This window comes from Myotis yumanensis, unplaced genomic scaffold (assembly GCF_028538775.1).
Source record: "Myotis yumanensis isolate MYYU_CA2020_CCGP unplaced genomic scaffold, mMyoYum1.0.hap1 SCAF_1, whole genome shotgun sequence".
Classification (NCBI taxonomy): Eukaryota; Metazoa; Chordata; class Mammalia; order Chiroptera; family Vespertilionidae; genus Myotis; species Myotis yumanensis.
Genome location: NW_027223752.1, coordinates 168,818,611 through 168,840,552, shown reverse-complemented (window position 1 = coordinate 168,840,552; position 21,942 = coordinate 168,818,611). Strand labels below are relative to the sequence as shown.

The 21,942-nt window shown below is 43.3% G+C and overlaps 1 protein-coding gene across 13 annotated transcripts in view; it reads right to left on the bottom strand.

The window, feature by feature from the left end:
- The window catches only part of CELF2 (CUGBP Elav-like family member 2), an 862,326-nt gene that overhangs the window by 89,501 nt on the left and 750,883 nt on the right, over window positions 1–21,942 (bottom strand). The window lies entirely within an intron of this gene.

The window sequence follows — 21,942 nt, the reverse complement described above, 5'->3', positions numbered from 1 at the left end:
GGAAGGAATGGCCTTTTTTGGTCACCTGAGAAGTAAACAGCTAGTATTGCTCAATTCCCAGCTTTCTTCATATATACCAATCGTCCAGTGAAGAAGAAAACCTATAGAATTCCAACCGTTAACAGCTTTTGGCTTATCAGGCTCCAAGGATGCCTTGTTTAACCTGGAGTTACTCTACCTGTTCCTGTTTCTGTAACAATCATGGGGTATTGAAACCACTTACACCTGGCAAAGAATAAAATAAAATAAATACAGTAAAATATTATAGGAAAATTAGATTACTCTGGGTAGAATTCTGTGAGGGAATTTGGAGTCTGTTATGGTGATTAAGTCATCATTTCTGACAGATTACTCTAATCGGCTGTCAAAGAACATTCTACAACCCCATCTGTAACCTGGCATCCTAGTTACTCAGCCCGTGTTACCTTCTGTACATAAAACACATACAGACAAGAGGGGGTAGGTACAGCCCGGCATTTATTATACTCATTAGCTATGATTAGGTTCTTTGTTTTCACACTAAATAATAACACAGGCTTCCATTTTGCCTCATTTACTCTTTAAAATGAGAAGAAAAATGAATAGGCTCAAACTAGGAGGCATGGAACGTGAATGAAAAATAATTGTTATAACTGAGAACATAATGCTTTTGGAAGCACTGCTGTTCAAGTAGAATGTTAATCCTTTCTTAGTTTAATTTTTCTTGGGACTATTATAGCATAGTACACAGAGAGGTAAATCTATGATACTTTTTAACCCTCTAGTCATATTGGGTACCTAATTAGCTGTCACTTCAGTAGATGAGGTCATGTTATTGTGTTTAGCAATGTTATTTTGAGTAGAAAGAGGTGTTTTGATAACATTTCAGTTATTCCCTCTCTGTCTCTGCATCTTTGGGATATAACAAATAATTTATCCAGTCAGTTGAGCGCCCAAATAAATTTGGTGAAGAGCAAAGCAAAGCTAGTTAAAACTAAAAGAGTATATCTAGGCTTTGTCTTGAATCCTCTGTCTAGAGAGAGATGTTCTAATAACAAGAAACTGGAGGGTATAAAACAAGTTTGGAAATGGAAAAGGTGTGTAGGATCATCTCGCTGCTGAAGCAATACTATATAGCAGCAGTGGACCACCGGAAGGTTTTGTGTGACGGTTGGAAGATCACAATCACTGGTGATTAATGAGCCGAAAGGTAGTAATTTTGCCCTTCTCACTAATTGGGGAATATACAGATATCCTCTCTAACCGTGATTTCTTTTTGATTGTGGAACTGTCTTCCAAAATCAGCGATGGATGCTCCAAGAGTCATTCTTCCAGATGTTACCCAGATGCTAAATCAGACATGCTGCCTCACAGAGTCATGCCAAATCACACTGAAATTATAACGTCTGGCCTGGCCATTACGGAGTTAAGGACCCGGTAGTTCATTTCCATTTCCAATGCTATGATCCTACTGGCTACAAAACTTAGTATAATCTCATATTTTAAGACAAATGAGCCTGGTTTAAAATTAAAATGGTCCTTTTGACATTGGTCTCTTCCTGTAACGACCACCACTGCCCTCAGTTCTCACACGGCCTGAGAATAAATGAGAACCCAGCCTGCCTGGCTCCTGTGGCTCCTTCCCCAACCCCAGCTGCTCTCGGTCGTTCACCCTGACCCAGTTCTTAGCGCCGCACGCTGGTGAGTGGATGGCATTGCGCCTCTCTTGTTAACCTTCACTGTATGGCAATGACTGTTTTGTTTCACTGGTCCTGCTGCGTGAGTCTCAGCGAAACTGACAGCATGTCTCCTCCTCTGGGTCTCTCTCCTTCCCAGGGCTTGACTCCATTCCCGACAGGCCGTGGTACAGCTCCCAGGATTCTCTTTCCTTAGACTCCTTCAGCCACACCTGTGCCTCAGCCCCACAGGAAATACCTGTGGGCAGTGAAACATGCCCAGGTTGCACTTGCATTTGGACACTCCCTGGGCATGTGCGGTGCTAATGGAGCATCATCTCCTGGACGGAGCAGCTGCTGGGGCTGGGTTCCCAGAGCCCTCCGGGAACACTCAGGCTTGGACCTAAATTTGCTTCCTTTTCTTCCCCTTGGCATTCTCAGTTTAGAGCTATCTCCCTTAATTTGCTTTTTCTTCTATACTCCTTTCTATTCCCACTGCTGCTACCTTCCTGGGCTTGTCCTTCCTGCTCACTCAGATTCCTGCAATGGCCTCCTCACCACTCCGGGCCTTGCCTCTTCTTCTACCCTCTGCCTTTTTAATCAGTCTAAATCTTAGGTCTAATCATTTCTCTCCACTGCTCAAACACTTGCAATTTTCTACCAAATTAAATTCCAGCTCTTGGCCTGTCTTTTAAGGAACTCCATGGTTTGGCCCCAAATTACCTTTTCAGGGTCTACATTGCTCTTCTCTTCTAGTCAAATTGGACAACTCCCTACTACTGTAATTTCTGCCATTGCTCATCCACAGAAAAGCATAATGATCCTTCTCATGCATATAAACACAGTATTTCCTTTGCCAATATGACAGTTATTTGTTGGTTATACAGAAACACCTATATGTCAAGATTTTAGGTTGAATCGTGTGAAAGTGCCACATCTGCAGATTAAAAGTAGTTGATGATAGCCGTTCTGACAGGTGTAAGGTGATACCTCATTGTCGTTTCATTAGTGACTTTGAGCATTTTTTCATATGTCTCTTGGCCATCTGTATGCCCATGTTGGAGAAGTGTCTACTTAGGTCCTTTGCCCCATCCAGAGACATAGAAACATGGAACACACTGATGAATCTCAGAGGGAAGGCTGGGTTGGGTGGGTGGGTGGGAAGAGATTAACCAAAGAATGTATATGCATATATGCATAACCCATGGACACAGACAATAGTGTTGTGAAGCCCTGGGGCAGGGGTAGGGGGAGGGCTAGAAGGGGTCAACGGGTGAAAACAGGGTACATCTGTACAACTTTCAACAATAAAGATAGATTTTTAAAAAATATATATTTTATTGATTTTTTGCAGAGAGGAAGGGAGAGGGATAGAGAGTTAGAAACATCAATGAGAGAGAAACATCGATCAGCTGCCTCCTGCATACCCCCTACTGGGGATGTGCCCACAACCAAGGTACATGCCCTTGACCAGAATCGAACCTGGGACCCTTCAGTCCACAGGCCAACACTCTATCCACTGAGCCAAACCAGTTAGGGCAAAGATAGATTTTTTTAAAAAGTGGTTGAATAGCAACAATTTCATATGCTTCAACCTCATCTCTTGCATAGCAATGGAACTGCATTATCTTCTTGTCACACGACTCATAAAAAGTCCCTAAATCTTAATTCATGTAGGCTTTCTCCTTTGTAAGGTTTAGACAACTTTCCTGTAATTCACCTGCACTATTTACCAACTGCACAACTTAAGTTAAACATGAGCTTGATGACTTAAAACCACACTGCCCTCTACACCAACTGTGCCACAGAAGGCGCCCTCCATGGGCCAGCGGCAGCTTCAATGCTCTGTTAAGATCAGTGAGGCTTTACCCAGTAATCTATGGTTTCCTTTCAAATCTAAGGCAAACTAAAGCCACCACCAGAATACTCCTCTAACAAGCAAATCGTTAAAATCTCTGGTTCAAACCTGACTTGGAAAACTTAAGCCAACTGTACTTTATCATGAACCTTCTGACAGGATGTAAGGCGTTTCATCAAATCAATGAAAATGCTCCAGTGAATTTTGTATTCTAATGATCCCGCCATAGCTTAGCTTCTGCGTCCTGAGTTGAGTTGCTTTGCCAGCCACGTTCATTAATTAGTGTCTAACATTTCCATCTCTCGGCAAGTTGCAACCTCTCATAAAATATGCATGATTTGATTGGCTTAGGAATGACAACTTCATTTACAACAGACAAATAAATACCATACCTCACTCAGCAGTCTTTCCCCATTTATTTATTTAACTACCTCCACGGCCTTTGGGATTTGTACTAAGTGAATGAAAGTAGATAACTAGTGTAATATTCCTTTCTTAATCATGTTTAAGCAAAAATGATTAAGTATCACTCTCTTTTTTAAAACAAATAAGGCTAGCTAAAAAAAAAATTCCCAACTAAAAATAGATGGCAAGTTTGAAAAAAAAAAAATGCCTTCAGGGCTATTTCATATTACCCATTTCTAAAATGCAAATCCATTAAACATCTGAGCAAGACATCTGATATTGTTTTTAGCAGCTATGTTTATTCATCTCATCTTCCACAGTAGTACTCAACTTTGGTTGATATTTTGCCAAGTGAAGATATCTCCTCCAGTGCTGCTAATTCTTTATGAGTTTGACTTTAATTTTACTGTCTTATTTTGATTTCCACCTTCTACTCGAATGCAAGAGATCGTTTACCAACTTTGGAGATTACTGCTGGCAGAGCTTAGGGAAATTATGACGGCTCAATTCTATAAATAACCTTATCCCGAAGCTGAGTCTTCTGAAGATCAAATTCAAGGCTTGGGCCTTCAGCAGTGATGGCGAACCTTTTGAGCTCGGCGTGTCAGCATTTTGAAAAACCCTAACTTAACTCTGGTCCCGTGTCACATATAGAAATTTTTTGATATTTGCAACCATAGTAAAACAAAGACTTACATTTTTGATATTTATTTTACATATTTAAATGCCATTTAACAAGGAAAAATCAACCAAAAAAATGAGTTCGCGTGTCACCTCTGACACACGTGTCATAGGTTCGCCATCACGGAAATAGGGCATAGAACCAATGTTTAAATGGCAAAGGTTAACTCAGAAAGGGGATACATGGGCCTGGCCGGTGTGGCTCAGTTGTTTGAGTGCTGTTCCACGCACTGGGAGCTCCCTAGTTCTATTCCCAGTCAGGGCATGCATATGCCCAGGTTTCAAACTTGATCCCCAGTAGGAGATCGAGCTCCATGCAGGAGGCAACTGATTGATGTTTCTATCTCTATCTCCCTCTCCACTCCTCTCTCTAAAATAAATGAAAACAAACCAACAAAAAAGATATTTAAAAAAAACTATTAAAAAAAAAAAGAAAGGTTTGGCTCAGTGGATAGAATGTCAGCCCATGGACTGAAGGGTCCTGGGTTCAATTTGGTCAAGGGCATGTACCTTGGTTGCAGGTTCCCCGGGTCTGGTCGGGGTGCGTGCAGGAGGCAATCGATGTGTCTCTCTCACATCGATGTTTCTTTCTGTCTCTCCCTCTCCCTTCCACTCTCTAAAAATCAATGGGAAAAAATCCCGGGGTAAGGATTAACAAACAAAAATAAATAAAAGGAAAGGGGCTACATGGAGCAAGAAGATGGCAGAAATTTTATATTAAGCAAAGATAGTAAGAACCCTTCATTGACAGCACTTGACCTACAACAGCAAATCTACTTGGATGATTTCCTACCTCTCTGGTAGGAAATGTTGTGACCCAACCATAAAATTATTTTTGTTGCTACTTCATAACTGTAACGTTGCTACTGTTATGAATCATAATGTAAATATCTGATATGCAGGATGGTTTTAGGCGACCCCTGTGTAAGGGTCGTTCGACTGCCAAAGGGGTTGGACCCACAGGTTGAGAACTGCTGCTTTAGAGGAAACTAGAGCTGTTTTATGTTTGTTTTGTAATGTAAAGAATATCACAGTTAGAATCAGAAGATCTGGGTTCGAATCTTGGCTTTCTTAACTGCAAGTACCTATAGTCAGGCCACCATCTATCTGATCTCTTTAAGCCTCAGAAACTCCTACCATTTCTGATAGCAAGGATCATGTCAGAAAATGATTATCTTCATGGTTGTCTGGATTGAATCAGATAATATATGTGAAAGTACACAGTAATGTATAAAGTAACATATGACTATAAGCTCTTATTTTATTAGAGTGAAAAGTGCCTTGTGACTATACCCGTCCATGTCTCACCTTGTGCTTCTAGTTTGTGTGTGTGTGTGTGTGTGTGTGTGTGTGGGGGGGGGGGGGGGGTGTCTAACTGACCAAAAGGATTTCAATGGGGAATGAAAGTGTTGAGACCACCCACCTAACTCCCACTTTCTGCTCCACCAGTTCGTAAAGAATCCTTGAGATATTTTTATACGGAGAGGGCATCTATAAATAAAAGCTACCCTTGAGAGTTCATTTATTCAGCAAGCAGTTGTTGAGCAGCACCTATGGTGATTATGCTGGGATCTAGTAATGTTCTCTCTTCTCAAGGAATGTGGAGCTTAACATGGAAAAGGCTGAGATGTAAACAATCCTGTAGAATAAAACCCAGCAGGTGGCAGGGTAAATTTCAGCACATACTACAGTGGATTATAATGAAAGCATCTTCAATTCTACCTGCCGAGACACGTGAGACTGCACTTGTATGATGTCCCATGGATGGAACACAGTGTGGGAGCAAGAATGTCACAGAAGTTGGAGAAAAAGGAAGGGGCATAGTATGAAGTTCAGATCTCACTCTTTTTTAAAAAAATCCTCACTAGAGGATATGTTTATTGACTTTAGAGGGAAAGAGGGAGGGGGAGAGAGAGAAACATTGATGTGAGAAACATTAACTGGCTGCCTCCTATAGGTGCTCTGACCTGGAATCGAATCTGCAGCCTTTTGGTGTACAGGATGACGCTTCAATCCAGCCAGGGCAGATGTCACTCTTAAGACTCTGCAGTCGCATCCATTTTTTCTGCCCGAACATGCAACACAACAATGCGCACACATGCTGAGGGTGACGTGTAACTTCCAGTGTCCTGTGATTCCACCTGTCCTCTTCCATTCCAGAAAGCATCTGGAGGACTAACAAGTGCAGTTATCACAGGGATAACTTCCAAAGCCCCCTAATCCCTTCTGTGCTTTTATTAGCTGTGATGACAACTGGTAAGTCCCAACTGGTAAAGAGGGCAGCATTCTAGAGATGCTACCACGGTAGAATCCAGGATTTCCTCACTGACTAGAAATGGGCCATGGAGAGTGGAGGTACAGGAAGAGGAAGTGGAGGATGATTTCAGCTTTTTTGTCTTGGTGGGACCACCCATCCACTCAGACAGGTAACACCTGCCTGGGGCCTGGTTTGTGGGGGAACAGAATTAAGTATTGGAATTTCTTATGAATCATGTGAATGAAACGTCTCAATAACAGATATTGGATATCTACGTTTGGGGCTCCGCAGGAAAGTGTGATTTCAAGATCAAGACTTGGGAGCCAGCAGCCTATTGGAAACTGTGAGCTGGTGGAGACCTCAGGGAATCCTACAGCCTGAGAAAGGGTGAATATAGAACCTGTAAGGCATAGTTCTTTGCTTGATACCCATATGAAAAACATTAAATTTCTTTCTACTGGGAGAAAGTACGTCCTTAATAATTTCTCTTCATTGTCACAATGAAGGCACAGGGAAGGCACAGAGAGTATGTTCTCTTTTACACTCAGCTCTCTACTCCAATCCAGTTTTCCCAATGTTCCAAGCTTTAGGCCAGGCCCAGCCTCCCCTTTCATAAATCAATATTGGGCCTAGCCAGCTGGTGTGTTTACTCCTTCACTATTTAGAATTCTGTTAAAGTCCAAGCTAAATTTTCCCTTTCCCAGGAAAGCTTTTTCAAGTTACCATTGGAAACATTTAACGTCTGCATTACTATGAACTTAAAGAGCATATCCTGTTTAGAGAAGAGAGGCCAGATAAAATGCCTACAAACGCACCCAGGAAATCTGAACCACAACATCTATCCCACCAAATGCGCTCAGAGACTGAAGGTCCAGGTTCATTTAAGACTTTGGGATGCTATTTTGGAAACCGGGCACTTGGCACAATTGACTTAGAGAGACCTGCCTCCCCTGAGGTTCCTGGACTTGGATGCAGTGTTCTTGCATTTTCCTTTCCCCAGCCATGAATGTGAGCAGCTACACCTATGAAGCAAGTTACACAGAAATATAACAGGGGTGTGGCCTCAGAGTGCCATACTTCTACTCAACCAGTGACATCAAGGCACCTCTCAGGAGGTGTGCGCAATGATGGCCACAGGGACTGAAACATCCTTACCACGACTCTCTCCTTCCTTTCCAAGTGACAAGGAGACTGCATGGCTAGTCATCGAGGCTGAGAGTCTGGAGCTCATTTTCACTAATGAGCTTAGGTGCCGACTACCATGGGATCCTGTTGCCCTGGAGTTACAGTCTTCTAATTCTTTTTAAGACCAAGAGGGAGGGGACTTGGCCCATGTGACTCAGAGGCACAGAACACCCATGAGAAATAGAATGTATCGATCTCCAAAATGCATAATTAAGAGGCAGAAGCTACTTTTTAACCCTGATCCTATTAATTTAGCTCTAATCAGATCCTGAAATAGAAAAAAATGGGTAGAGGAATGTGAGCATGAAAGGTGTCACCTGTACATGAACTCAGCTGACAGGATCTTTATGACTCAGTCATTTGGTCGTGATAAGCAAAATTAACACAAGGTGTGTGTGTGCTGGTGTAAGTCCTGGTAGCTCTTCGCTTCCATTCGATGGACTCTTTCTGGATCGCTCTTCTGTTCAGGTCTAACACACCATCAGCAGCTGCTACACTGGATTTGCTCTCTGTCTGGGCACAGACTCTCTCTTGCCCTGCCCTACACCCCTTCCTTTTCCATCCAGCTCCTCTGTTCACTTTCTGCTTCTTATTTGGTCAACGAGCTACAGTCTGTGCTTTGATGCTGGTCTGATAAGCAAAGCTCTGACTCAGGCGAATGCTGGCCATGGTAAGTTTTATGTGGCAATAAATGACTCTGTGCTTATAGACTGCTACCTAGGATGTTGGCTGTACTTGAGGTGATTAGGAATAACCACAAATGTGAAAAATGCGTCCAGATCCTCAAGAAGTAAGATGGGAAACAAGAGTCCATTCAAGGGGATATCTCACAACTATTTGGGGCAGATGACATTCCTTTTAAACTTCCCAAATTGTAGAAACATACATGCATAAAGCACCCCTTACTAGGAGAGAGTGCATTTTACCCTCCCATTCATGCAGAGGTTACATTTTCCTTGTCAGCACAAGTCTCTCCAGCTGTGGACAGCAAGAGAAACGGGACAAGCAGTGCTTTGCTTTTTGGGTAAGGGACTTCAAGCCCAGGGGTGATGAGGCAGCAGCGACTCTACATGCGTATTATTTCTACAAGGTGGGCCCGGGCTGCCAAGTAGTAGGGATGAATTCTTTGGGACAGAGAACTGCTCTTCATGCTTTAGAATAGCTTAGTCTGGCCAGAAAAACTGTGCTTAAAATAGCACCAACTCTGTTTGTCCTCTTACAGACTGGGATGCATTAATTCTACATAAGTCTCACTCATGTGAAATAGGTCTTAGACTGCTGATGGGATGGACAAATACAGTTTTCCATACAAACATGCTAGCACACAGTACACCTCCTCATCTGCCTCTCCACCTGTCCCAGATGGTCAGGTCATCCCAGCGCACCTTCCGGATGTCCACAGGAAACCAGAGAGTGGAGCTCTGGCCTCTTGAGCACTCAGATGAGAGTACATATCATTTTGACAGTTGCCAGAGGAATGTATGCACATATATCCAATACTGCCTTAGAGGGAACTGTGACAGATTCCCTGGAAAACAGGTGAGGTCTGTGCCTACAGAACAGTGCTCTCAAACTTTATCGTGTACACGCGTCTCCCAGCGATCTAGCTTCAGTGCATTCCCGGATGACGCAACACTGTTGGTCCTCAGTCCACACTTTGAGTAGCGAGGCTCTGCTGTGCCTGTGGGCAGGTAAGAGTACTTCGCTATGTCCGAATGAACAGTGGGAGATGGAAACAAGGTAATCACCATCTCCTAACCCTGGGGGTTGATGAGTTATTCTCCCAATAGTGGTTCTCAAAGTTGCCTGACCATTGCCACCACCTGAGGAACTTTAAAAATACTGATGCCAAGTTTCTGCCTCAAGATATTTGTTATTTCATTTGCCTGAGGTGTGGCCAGGGCACATGTACTTTTGGAAGCTCCCCAATGAGTCTATTGCATAGAGCTGGGGATCACTGCCCCAGCTGTCGATGCAAATGGGCTTAATGAAATATTAAGACCACTTTTCTTTTCGTCATCCTTTCCTTTACAAATTCATCTAGTTCATCCATCATTTTAGGTAAATGGCTAGGATAAATATTCGTATTGTCTTTCTTAGAAAATAGAAATGAGAAAAGATATCACCTTGTTCTACCACCCTCACATCACAGAGTGTATGCCACGGACAGACTGGCCTTTGCACTCTGATTCTCTGATTCTCTAAAACAATGTTGTCATAATCTTGTAGAAAAATTGTGGGGGCATGATTTGTCGAGAAGAGCAACAGGCTCAGAGTTAGGAGACATGAGGTTTTGGGCTACCTCCACCATGAAGTGGCTGTGTGGCCTGCAGCCTGTCACCTAACCTTTCTGGGTGTCAGTTTCTTCATCTACAAAGGGAGGGGACTGGACAGTATCGTTTCTAAAAACACTTTTAGCTTCTACAGTCCTTGATCTATAGTAAGATCTGGCCTATTTTCCTCCACATGCCCTCTCTTCCTTTGCTGACCCAGAAAACATCATTCAAATAAACAGAAACCTACTGAAATTAGCCACAAGACTGTGTGGGCTTGTGACTCTTACTTTCATTTTCCTTACTGATACTGAGTTTGTCTAATGACCTCCAGGGGTTTTACATTTGGGAAACTTAGACTCAGGAGTGATTTAGGGGAATTAGAGATGAGATTCTCTAATAAATGACTCAGTGGTACTTGTGAGATTATTATTATTATTATTTTAGGAGTTGTGATTAGAGTTAAGGCCTCCATAAGCTGTAGAAGAAATTAAGACAGAACTCATCAAAATCTTGGCTAAAGCTCCCCTTCCCGTTTAAATGATAACTTATAAATATTAGTACATCATAAACAAGATATTAGCAATGGATTAGGATGACAGGGTGGAGTTAGCATTAATCAGCTGACAGTTGTCTTTTACATTATACTTGTGTCTAGTTGGAGGAGGCCAATTATTAGCCATAAGAGGTAGTCACTAATTTGTCAGAGAAATTTTCTCTATAGTCATAGCAACTTTAACTCTCTTGGGTTTAGAAAGATAGAATTCTAGTTGAAGGTCAACCAGAGTGGGAAAACAAATTATTACTTACTGCTTTATTTCCTAGTATATTATTATTTATACTAGAGGCCCGGTGCATGAAATTCATGCGGGGGGGGGGGGGGGTAGGGGGATAGGGGGAGGTGTCCCTTAGCCCAGCCTGCACCCTCTCCAATCTGACACTCTTCAGGGGATGTCCGACTGCCGCAGGATGGGGCCTAATCTGGCAGTTGGACATCCCTCTCACAATCTGGGACTGCTGGCTCCTAACCACTTGCCTGCCTGCCTGATCACCCCTAACTGCCTCTGCCTGCCTGCTTGATCATCGCCTAACTGCCTTCCCCTGCCAGCCTCATCGCCCCCTGCTGGCCTGATCACACCCCTAACTGCTTGCTCCCCTGCTGGCTTAATCACCCCTAACTGCCTCTGCCTCGGCCCCCACCACCGTGGCTTTATCAGGAAGGAAGCCAGACGTAGGGAAGATGTCCAGTCAATCCTGTCTAATTAGCATATTACCCTTTTATTAGTATAGATGAGGTCAAGGGCATATGAAGCTCTTGGCACCATGCCCAAGACATAGTAAGCACTCAGTAAATGTTAACTATTACTATTATATTTTTTAATTGGACATTTATTGTTATTGGTTAAAATTACTGAAATTCTGAAAGCCACTGAGAAATATAGACAAATGTAGACAAAATATTTATAAAACCAAAATGTGCCAGAAACTACTGTTCTGATGCTATACCTAGCATTTAACATGCAATGACAGCAATTCATTCTCTATTTCCTATCCTTACAACTTGTTGACAATCCATCTACTGTGCACTGGACCCCATATACCCTTTACTACAAAGCATCTGGCACAGTTTTCTGGTCTGTATATAAATATACCATCCTTCTGAAAGAACTCTAATACAGTATGTTTGGGCCAGTACAATAAAGCACTGAATTTTATCATTAAAATATACTCTGTTGACCCACCGTCACCCAGTTTAATGTTTCAGGGGTAAAGGTGAGTTTCCAGGGAACCTAGTCACTCTTACTTGGTCTTCCTGTCCCTGATGCAAGACAAGAATGTAGGAAGTGGCGGCCCTGATATCACAGAACTCCTGGTCTGACCCATGAGCTAGCAAACTAACGGTCACACAGCATCCTAGCTCCTGCTCCAGAACCAAGACAGTGGCGGAGGGGACCTCAGCCTCCCCAATACATCCACTTGTCTACATTCCCATCAACACAGACATCACAACGTGATGACCACACAGGATTAACTGCAGACCTTGCCCTAGTATCTCAGTCAGTACTTCAGCCTTTGATCCTAACTTGCTTCTTAACTAAAAGGGAGAACAGAGCAGATGGCTGGATGGGGCAGAGAGAGAAGGAACACCTGAGCTCCCTGGACCGCACGGGCCCAGTCTCCTTGCCTCGACTTTGCCACTCGGCTGCCGAGGGGACTGTGCACAAATTTGCTGCAAATTTCTTAGTGCCTATGTTTGTGGTGGAGAGTTTGATCCCCCATTTTCAGAAGCAGAGAATTCAGACACCGATATGGCCACACAGACTTCACTGCCCAGACCCCAGTGTCCCTATCAATAAAATAAGGGGTAAGCCCGGTGGTTCTCTACAAGCCCCAGGTCTCCTCAGCTCAGCAGGGTGTGGTGACGGAGGGTGGGCTGGAACTCCTGGTTACTTCCCAACCGTAGGCCACACCCAGAGCCTTCTTGGCTTCTGCTATTTCGTGCTTCAGTGGCAAGTAATAGGGTTTGCAAGCTCAGCCCCCATCTGCCCTTCCCATGGACAAGAGCTGGGGGTGGGGGGGAAGGGGCGGGAGGCCAGCTGGATAGAGCCTGGCATTAGGATGCAGGTTGTGGATTGGGACCGAAAGCCTGTGGATGCAGATAAAGAAAGGCACCCTAATAACATGAATGCTAATGAGGTGATGTTGGTAAAGCTACACTCCTCTGAAGAAAGGTGCTGCATTATAATCATTTTTGCAAAGCAGGCCCTCTTACAGTACGCACAGCCTTTGATTTGGAGCTCCCACTAGAGCGCTCAGTGATGGTCACCTTGCACAGAGCGCCTCGCCCACCAGTGTTTCTGGTGACCTCTGCCTGTGCAAGAAAGTATGGTTGCATGCACATCGAGGGCAAAGCTGCACACCGCGGGGCCCGGGCACACGTGCTGTCAGGCCTGGCTCTCGGGGGAGGGCACCAACTGACTTCTAGGAAGGTGCACTTAGCAAAGCACGGGGCCGGAGGTCCTGCCCTCAGGGAGCTCACCAGGTGACACCAGTATAGTAGCTGAGGATTTGGATTTGCTTTAGGACAGCTCCAAAGGCAGCAAACATGGTCATTCTAAGCTTATCAAGAAGCAATGCAAGTCCCCAGGGGGCGCGCTTCCTGACGCAGGTCCCCTGAAACAGTGGGGCTCATGGGATCCAAGCACTGGAAGCCAGGGGTGTTGGTTTAACCCTGACTGTCTATCAACTCACAGCCACCAGCTGTGTAACCCTGGACAAGTCACTCTTTTCCTTTGAGTTTCTGCTTTCTCATCAGTAAGTGGGGCTTTATGACACGTGTCTTGTGAAGTTGTGACAATTCCAAGTAATATAGTCCTGGGGCCTGCACGTGGTGCCTGATAGGCGGGCAATCAATAAACAGTCACTTTGCCATGGTTCTTATTGTGCTGTGTTGACCTCCTGAGTCATGCTCCCCACTCCCTACAATGTGGTGAATGTCATGCCAAAATCCACCGTCAGGAGGCCAGGCTGTTGGGGAGTGTTAGCAGCTGGGACTTCTAATTTGAGTTCTGTCGCGGCATTGCCAGGGGAGGGCAGAGAAGTTAATTTAATCTGTGGCACCTCGGTGTCCTCAGTGTAACAAGGTGAATGCTATCAATACATCACCTGAAATATTTTTAGAAGGGGCAACAAATAAATAGCACCATAAAGCCATCTACAAACACAGGCGGCTCACTTATCCATGGAGACTGGGGACAGGACTCAAACAGATAAAGAAAGCCACCAATAATCCTGAAACCTCATTAGGTTAAATGCCCTTACTTGTCAAACCAAGGCTGTAAGTGAGGAACTGGATTGACTTGTTAGAGTCCGTCACCTTCCCTTTCCTTTCTCTGTGCCCTGCTGGAACAAGGATGAGTGCTAAGCTCCCTGTTGGTTCCCAATCAGAGGGAAGAGGGAAGCAGATGTCCCATGATTCTCAGGAGTCAAAGCCTGAATGGTTCAGCTTTGTCTATACAAAGGACTCTGAAATGACTAACCAATACCTAAAGCAAGTCAAGTCATGTAAATCAGTCCATCTCTATCCAGCATCTGTCTGTCTGTCTATCTACCTACTTATCTATCTATCTATCTATCTATCTATCTATCTATGGATCAATCATCTATCTATCTATCTATCTATCTAGATTTTTAAAAACTAAATGTGACATTCCTGTAGGCAGTGCATGGAAGGTGAAGAACAGTTTTGTGACACTGGAAAGGACTCTAAGAATCACTTACTCCACCACCTTGTTTTGCAGATGAAGAAAGGAAGGACTGTGGAGCATTTTAAGTATTGATGGGGGAGGGAATGACAGCACGGTATGCGTTTTGAGTATTGGTGGGAGGTAATGACAGGAACAAGAAAGTACTAGACAACATTTGTCACAGTGTCCCTTTCTGTAATCTCCCTCAGGTACTGTTTATAGCTTATCCTTTCCTCTTGTGATTGGTGGGTAGCGAGAGTGTAAAGACTGGTCCTCAAATATGGCTTTAATAGGAAAAAAAAGGTAATAGCTTACGTCAATACTAATGTGGCTTCATGAGCACCTGTGTACAGGACAGTCTATGGCTAAAACAAGCAAAGGACACATGACGCTCTCTCCCTGCCTCTGTCCTTCCCAGTGGTCAGTATGCCTCCTCTATCCTTAAGTGGATGTGGCCCAGGGGTGGGGTCTGGACTCCCTCAGATCCTGGCCTCCCTTCCCCCGGCGCTCTATTTCACCTGGGGCTCATGTTATATACATTAAGTCAGGGGTCCTCAAACTACGGCCCTCGGGCCACATGCAAATACAAATACTGTATTTGTTCCCGTTTTGTTTTTTAACTTCAAAATAAGATATGTGCAGTGTGCATAGGAATTTTTTCATAGTTTTTTTTTTTTAAACTATAGTCCGGCCCTCCAACGGTCTGAGGGACAGTGAACTGGCCCCCTGTTTAAAAAGTTTGAGGACCCCTGCATTAAGTCTTCACTTAATGTCATCAACAGGTTCTGTGACTAAGCAAAACGACTTATAATGAAAGCAATGTTACCACTGGCTAACTGATATAAAAAAGAGTTAAGTTTTGACAGCATCTCATCCTTATAATGAAATAACGTCATGTGAGGACCTGCTATACTCTTTTTGTGACCTAGAGCTTGAGGCTCTGCACTAGCCAGCCCAGTTCAACTGGACAGTCTCCCAAGCTCAGCTTTCCAGCCTAACAGTCATATTTTTGGGTGATGAGTTCTCATGGAGACCACATACGCTGGAGGCCAAATGTGGACAATTTTCCAGCTTGATTTCCCCCTTTCATTTAATTGTCACAACCAACCCGTTCTTCTGCTGGCCAGCTAACTCCTCACGTAGTTCCACAGAGACCTTTATCATATTCACGAACATATTTTTTCCTTCCACAATCTTCGTTTGAAATCCTTTTTTTTTTTATTGCTTAAAGCATTACAAAGGGTATTACGTATGTGTCCTTTTTTTCCCCCCGCCCTTGACAATACCCCGGCTTCCCCTACCCCCCAGTGTCTTATGTCCATTGGTTATGCTCATATGCACAATCTTCGTTTGAAATCTTATTAACCTCTTGGGAACTGAAGTCTATATAAGTGAACTTAATATCCCCAATTTAAACTTGAGATACAAAGAAATGACTATTACTTCATTTGCCACTGTGTCATCCTACCATGTCCTCACATAACAACGAGGCACCAATACTCCTCACACACTGACCCAGCAATTTTGCACATCTGGCCGGGCACCGGTGCCAGGTCACTTTCACACGTGCTCTCGTAAACCTCACAGCAGTCCTACTAATTAGGTCTGTAGCAGAGAGTATGTTATTTGTACAGTAAAACACTGAGTTCTGTTTTCAAAAAATGGTGTCACTGCTCCCTGTTTTAGCCCTGTGCTAGCTGGGCTGCTTAGCTCAGTCATTTTCAACTTTTTCACCAGCAAGGACCCCTCTCATTCATTTTCTCCTATAGACTTGCTTGCATTAAGTAGTCCCTATTTTAAAAGTAACTAGGTTTTTAATTAGTTAATCAGACACACATAAATAGCTGTCATTCAAAGTTACTGAATTGACTGTCAGCCCAAAGCAAAAGCACCCCTTATTCAGGTGGCATGGAAAATTTCATCGTGGGTGAAACAGACAATTTCAATGGCTTTTCATGGAGCATTGAAATATACTTTCCCATATCTCTGGGGCCTGGGTCTGAAGGCTGGGAAGCACTGGGCCAGACATTTCTTCGTGTTCTTTCTCGCTCTATCTCTGTCTCTCATCCATCTATCTCTCGTCTCACCTGAGAAGCTAGCTGGCCAGCAATCCTGTCACATGGTTGAGACCCATTTGGGGCTGCTTCTCCATTGGGGCTTTTCTCCTTCACACGTCATGGCTCCCAGGGTGGGGGGCAGGGGCTTCAGCACCCCCAAGAAGAGCTCCTCGGTAGCCACACCGTGGCACTGCATCACAGTCCTTTAATTAGTCATCTTAAAGAAAGGCCTTCCTTTTTGTTCAGCTTATTTTTCCTCTGGGACTTAAGTGTTATATTAAAACAACAGAGGCAGCAGGAGAATAGTTGCTTTGGGACAGTCCTATGAGGTCAAGTACTTCAGCCCAGACCAAATTCTGCAAATGCAAATCTGCAGAATGCCCCCCAGATGGATGCTCTGAGTGGTACCGTCCACAGCAACTGCTTTTTGTACATTGGGTTGTTACCAAAGGAGAGTGCACACCCACAGAAACAATGTTGTAGAAGCACCTTTCTTCAGGGGCTCAGAAAGCTTGACATGCATTATCTCAGCCAGTCCCAAGCCTCCTGTGAAGAAGGTGGAGGCAGGATTATCATCGTTCCAACGGCAGTTCTCAAGAACCTTGTGCACGTACCAGAATTAGCCCTGATTCTGGTTCAGAGCAGAAACAGACAAACAAACATAAGACATTTCACTGAGACTAAAGTCAGAAAGATGGCTACATAGTAATTAAGGGTATGTTGGCAGGCTAAATAGAAAATGGGTTTTAAGTTATAATCTTCCTGTATTTATATGACTGAACTGATATCCACATAGAGATGTGTGCATTTAGAGTTGCACATAAATAAGTTACATCATTATACACACACGTAATAACAAATCCACATTCATCTTATATTTTGAATCCTTGGGAATACCTGTGGTCAGAATTATCATTTCTTTGGAATATAACTTGACTCCTCTGGAAATATTTTATAAAACTAACCCATTCCAGCATTAACTATTCCAGAGCTATTTATTAAACACTAGAGTGCCGGTGCATGAATTCATGCACCAGTGGGGTACCTCGGCCTGGCCTGTGGGATCAGGCTGAAACTGGCTCTTTGACATCCCCCAAGGGATCCCAGATTGTGAGAGGACACAGGCTAGGCTGAGGGACCCCACTGGTGCATGATTGGGGCCAGGGAGGGATGCGGGAGGTTGGCCAGGTAGGAAGGGACCGTGGGAAGGCTTCAGGGTGTGTTCGGCCTGTCTCACTCAGTCCCAATCGGCCGGACCCCAGCAGCAAGTTAACCTACCAGTCAGAGCGTCTGCCCACTGGTGGTCAGTGCATGTCATAGAGACTGGTCGACCAGTTGACTGTTTGCCCCCTAGTGGTCAGTGCACGTCACAGCGAGTGGTTGAGTGGCCTTAGCACATCATTAGCATATTACGCTTTGATTGGTTGAACGGATGACCGGCTGACTGGACACTTAGCATATAAGGCTTTTATTATATAGGATGGTTTCTACTATATTCCTTAGTGCCTAGAACAGTGCCTTGCAAACACTCAAACTCAGCAAATATTGGTTGAACGAGTCTATGAATGTTTCAGATGGTCCACAATTTTAAGGAGTCAAACCTATTTGTGCAGAGAAATGTTTTGGCTGTTTTTCATAACAATTTTAAATAAAAAGCATCGGAGAAAACACTTTCTCTAGCTTGACCTAGTTAGGCTTTGATTCAAATAGGATGCTTTTGGGGGAAATTTCCAAGATAATGATGACATGGGGTTTTAGAGATCTGATGACAGAAATAGATGACAATGATTATGATAAAATAATACCATCATAACTCTGAGAATAAAGGCATTAAATACATATTAATAATTAGAGGAGGTGGCTCAAAGTAAGTGATGATGTCAAAATGCATTACTTGGACAGACTGACTTTGGTCTCTGTCAGAGCCACACTGTCCTAGTGAAAGGACAGTCAAGCCTTGTTAAAGGGTACAGGGGGCAATTCTATGGAGAGTGGAGTTAAAGTCCTCCTTGGAGGAAAGCGCCCACCCCCACAGGTAAATTATCTCTTCCAGGGCAAGCCAGGAAGAGGTTCATTCACTTCGTGTGGGTGAACACACTTGTCCCAAGAGGCCGTTTTATTTACAGCTTCTTCCCCCAGATCAGGCTCATTTGTTTTTATATCTCAAATCTATTTGCAGTCGGTGCTCATGTCGCATGTGTTATTATAAAACACCTTTTGGTGTGCCACTGCCAGAAGGGAGTGCTCCAAACACATGTTCTCCTACGGCAATAACTCCTTAATATAAACTGCATTTAATAAAACTGGTAGTGACTCTAAGAGGGAACGGAGTAAGGCATATTCAGAGAAAATGTCTGGAAGAAATTTGCAATTAATATTTTACAAGACATTTAGATTCCACCAATTCCTTCTTGCTGTTAAAATTTAAGAGCTTTCTCAAAACTGTATTCCTCTCTGTTATTACATCCTTAATTAAATTAATTTATACAGTGAATGCTCTAATGATACTGCTGTAGATTTTCAATCAAAACGCCTTATTGCTAGAGACAATGTGTGTTAGGACCTTGAAAAAGAATGACACAGGCACAGAGCCATCACTGGCACAGGGATATCTGGACCTGACATCTGATTATTGAAAAGATTGTGGTAGTTGCTCTGCGCCGCAATTAAGGTCTTCATTTTATTTTTTAATTAAGCTAAATTAGGTCAGTGTAAACAAAATGAATCTTGCAAGTTGCCTTTCCAAGGGTTTCTCTCTGGGAAATACAATGGCAGATGATGGCATTTCTATTGAATGATCCCACTAGTTATGTTGTGCCTACCTGAAACTCTAAACAAAGGAAGCTAGCCCTAAGCCAAAGGCCTGCTGTCAAAGCAGAGGCAACCAAACTTTGTCCAAGAACACAAATGGCCCAGCTAAAGAAAGAGTCAGTCTAACAATTTTGCACCAAACTCAATGGCTCATCAAGTAGCCCAGCCTGTGGCCTGTGCAGACACAGTCGCAGTGTGCTCTGCAGGCTATGGAAGCATGATGCACAGGGAATTTAAGGGTGTGTGTGCACGTGTGTGCGTGCGTGTGTGTGTGAGAGATCAGAATAGCTTAGTCCCCTTAGTACACAGTAGGCACTCAATATCATTAGTGATTTGTTAATCTGATGAGATGTCAGTCATAAGTAGGGCACTGCACATAAGATTTGATCTGTTGCTCATACTTCAAGCTGCCATTTCTGAAAGAGAACATGATCAAACCAGGGAAATGAACCCCAGATGCCCATTCCTTGTTCTATGGGTTGAGCTACTGAATTTACTCCCTTTAGTTTTAATATTCTATTTCTAGGATTCGTGTTGAGCATTTCAGAAGACATAAGGCTCAAAGTGCTTCTCAGTCACAGGATGAGAGACAGGCTTGAGAGATGGGTCCCTAATGGCTTTGCACTGCTGAGTACGGCCCTGACCCTGGACCACATGCCCTGCACCCTCCTTGTACAGGGTCTCTGTAACCCACATATGACATGAGGGGAAGGGCAGGCACAGTCCACTGCATGACACATAGACCCGCTGGCTTTTTTCACCTCTCCCATAGCAACCAAGTTCTTTGTCTCTCTCAGGAAGGAAAGAAAGATGGTCCCTAAACACCTAATTTTGGTTGCATGACAGAGGTTCCATATGATACGAAATACCAACTACAAAAGAAAATAGAAAAAAATAAAACAAAAAACCCTAAACACCCAGCACTCTTTGATCTTGTTTTAAATTGAATGTTTTGGACACTTAAAAAAAAAAAAGGCAGCAAGTGCCTTTTTAATGGATTTTATCCGCAGGAAAATGATTACAGCAGGAAAGCTTTAAAGTGTCAGCTGGTGATGCGTTTTTCTTTATCCCTTTTATTTTTATTCAGAGAGATATTAAAGGCATATGGCACAGTGCATCATTAATTTCTTATTAATTTCATAATATGAAGGCAACCAGTAAAAATAGTAGTGATACAACTTTAAATTACTGAGCTCCTTGGTATTTAATGAGAGACCGAGCACAGCAGGGGTTCTGTTAAATTAAGTTGTGCCTTCACATCGCAGTGGGGAAACAGGTGTGTATTGGTTTAGAATTATGGAAATGTTGACTAATTCCAAGGCTTGTAATCAAACAGCAAGGCATCCTGTAATATTTTTTCCCTAAGAATATGCATTAATCTTTTATGTCTGGTCCCATTTCTTCCTGTCCACCAAAAGCTCACAGCTGAAAAGAAACCACTTTCATGTTATTCCTGTAGCTGTTAAGGGTGATGTTTATCAGATAAAACTATACATAAATGCAAGACCTGGAACTCTGTTCCCATTTACCTAATTGGAAATGGCAAGTGTGGCGGCAGTGTGCGTGCTGCGAAGGCTATGAGCCTACAAATCAGACCCGACATCTCAAAATTTTCATTTAACCCGCCTCAAGTAATTGGGCATATGAAACTGAACAGGATAAAAAGAAAACCCAAAACAATCCACAAACCCTGTTTTCCAACCCCAGAATCATTGTCCTTAAACAGGGGTCTCCAAAATCACCATCCCCGACTTGTGCATGTAGAAGTTTCAAGAAGAGAAAAAAAGAGAGGCATATGTGACATTCTTTTAAAATACAGAAGATACTATTGGTTTGCTAAGAAAAGGGTCAGAGTAAGATGTCCCAAACGGAAGCACGTTCATCAGTCACTTGTGTGTTTTTCAACATGGCTCAGTCACCATGTTCACTCCGGGTTTCTTGAGAGCCAGTTCACACATGAAGATGGCATGCTGAGAGCTGTGCTTCTACTGGGGACAAATGCAAGTCAACCAAACTTTGCATTCATTTAAAACAGGATGTGATTTGGCATCAATATACCCTAAATACCAAATGAACATTCAAGATTTCAAATATATATATAAAACATACATAGAAGGGATTTGGTTGCGTTATTATGACATAACATTGCAACTTCTTCGAATTTACATTGGGAAAAAAATCCCATATACATGGAAAATGGAAGCTGAAGTACTACTTTCTTTTTTAAGTCACTTAGACATACTAAAAAACCCCTCATAAGTTTCAGAGAGAAGTAGTTAAATCAAAGTGGGAGGGAGAATCCTCAGGCCACACGCTCGCTTGCTGGACCTTCTCTTTGATTTGCTCACATGAAAAGGGGAACGGCAAAGTGGTGTGATTCAAGACCAAGGGTCACAATTTATTATTTTTGGGTGATTAAGAAGCTAATGTTGTGAAAACCTTTTGTTGAGTCTTGCCAGTACAAATATTATAAACTTTTCAATGGATCAAAGGTGAATTACACAAATGGTCTC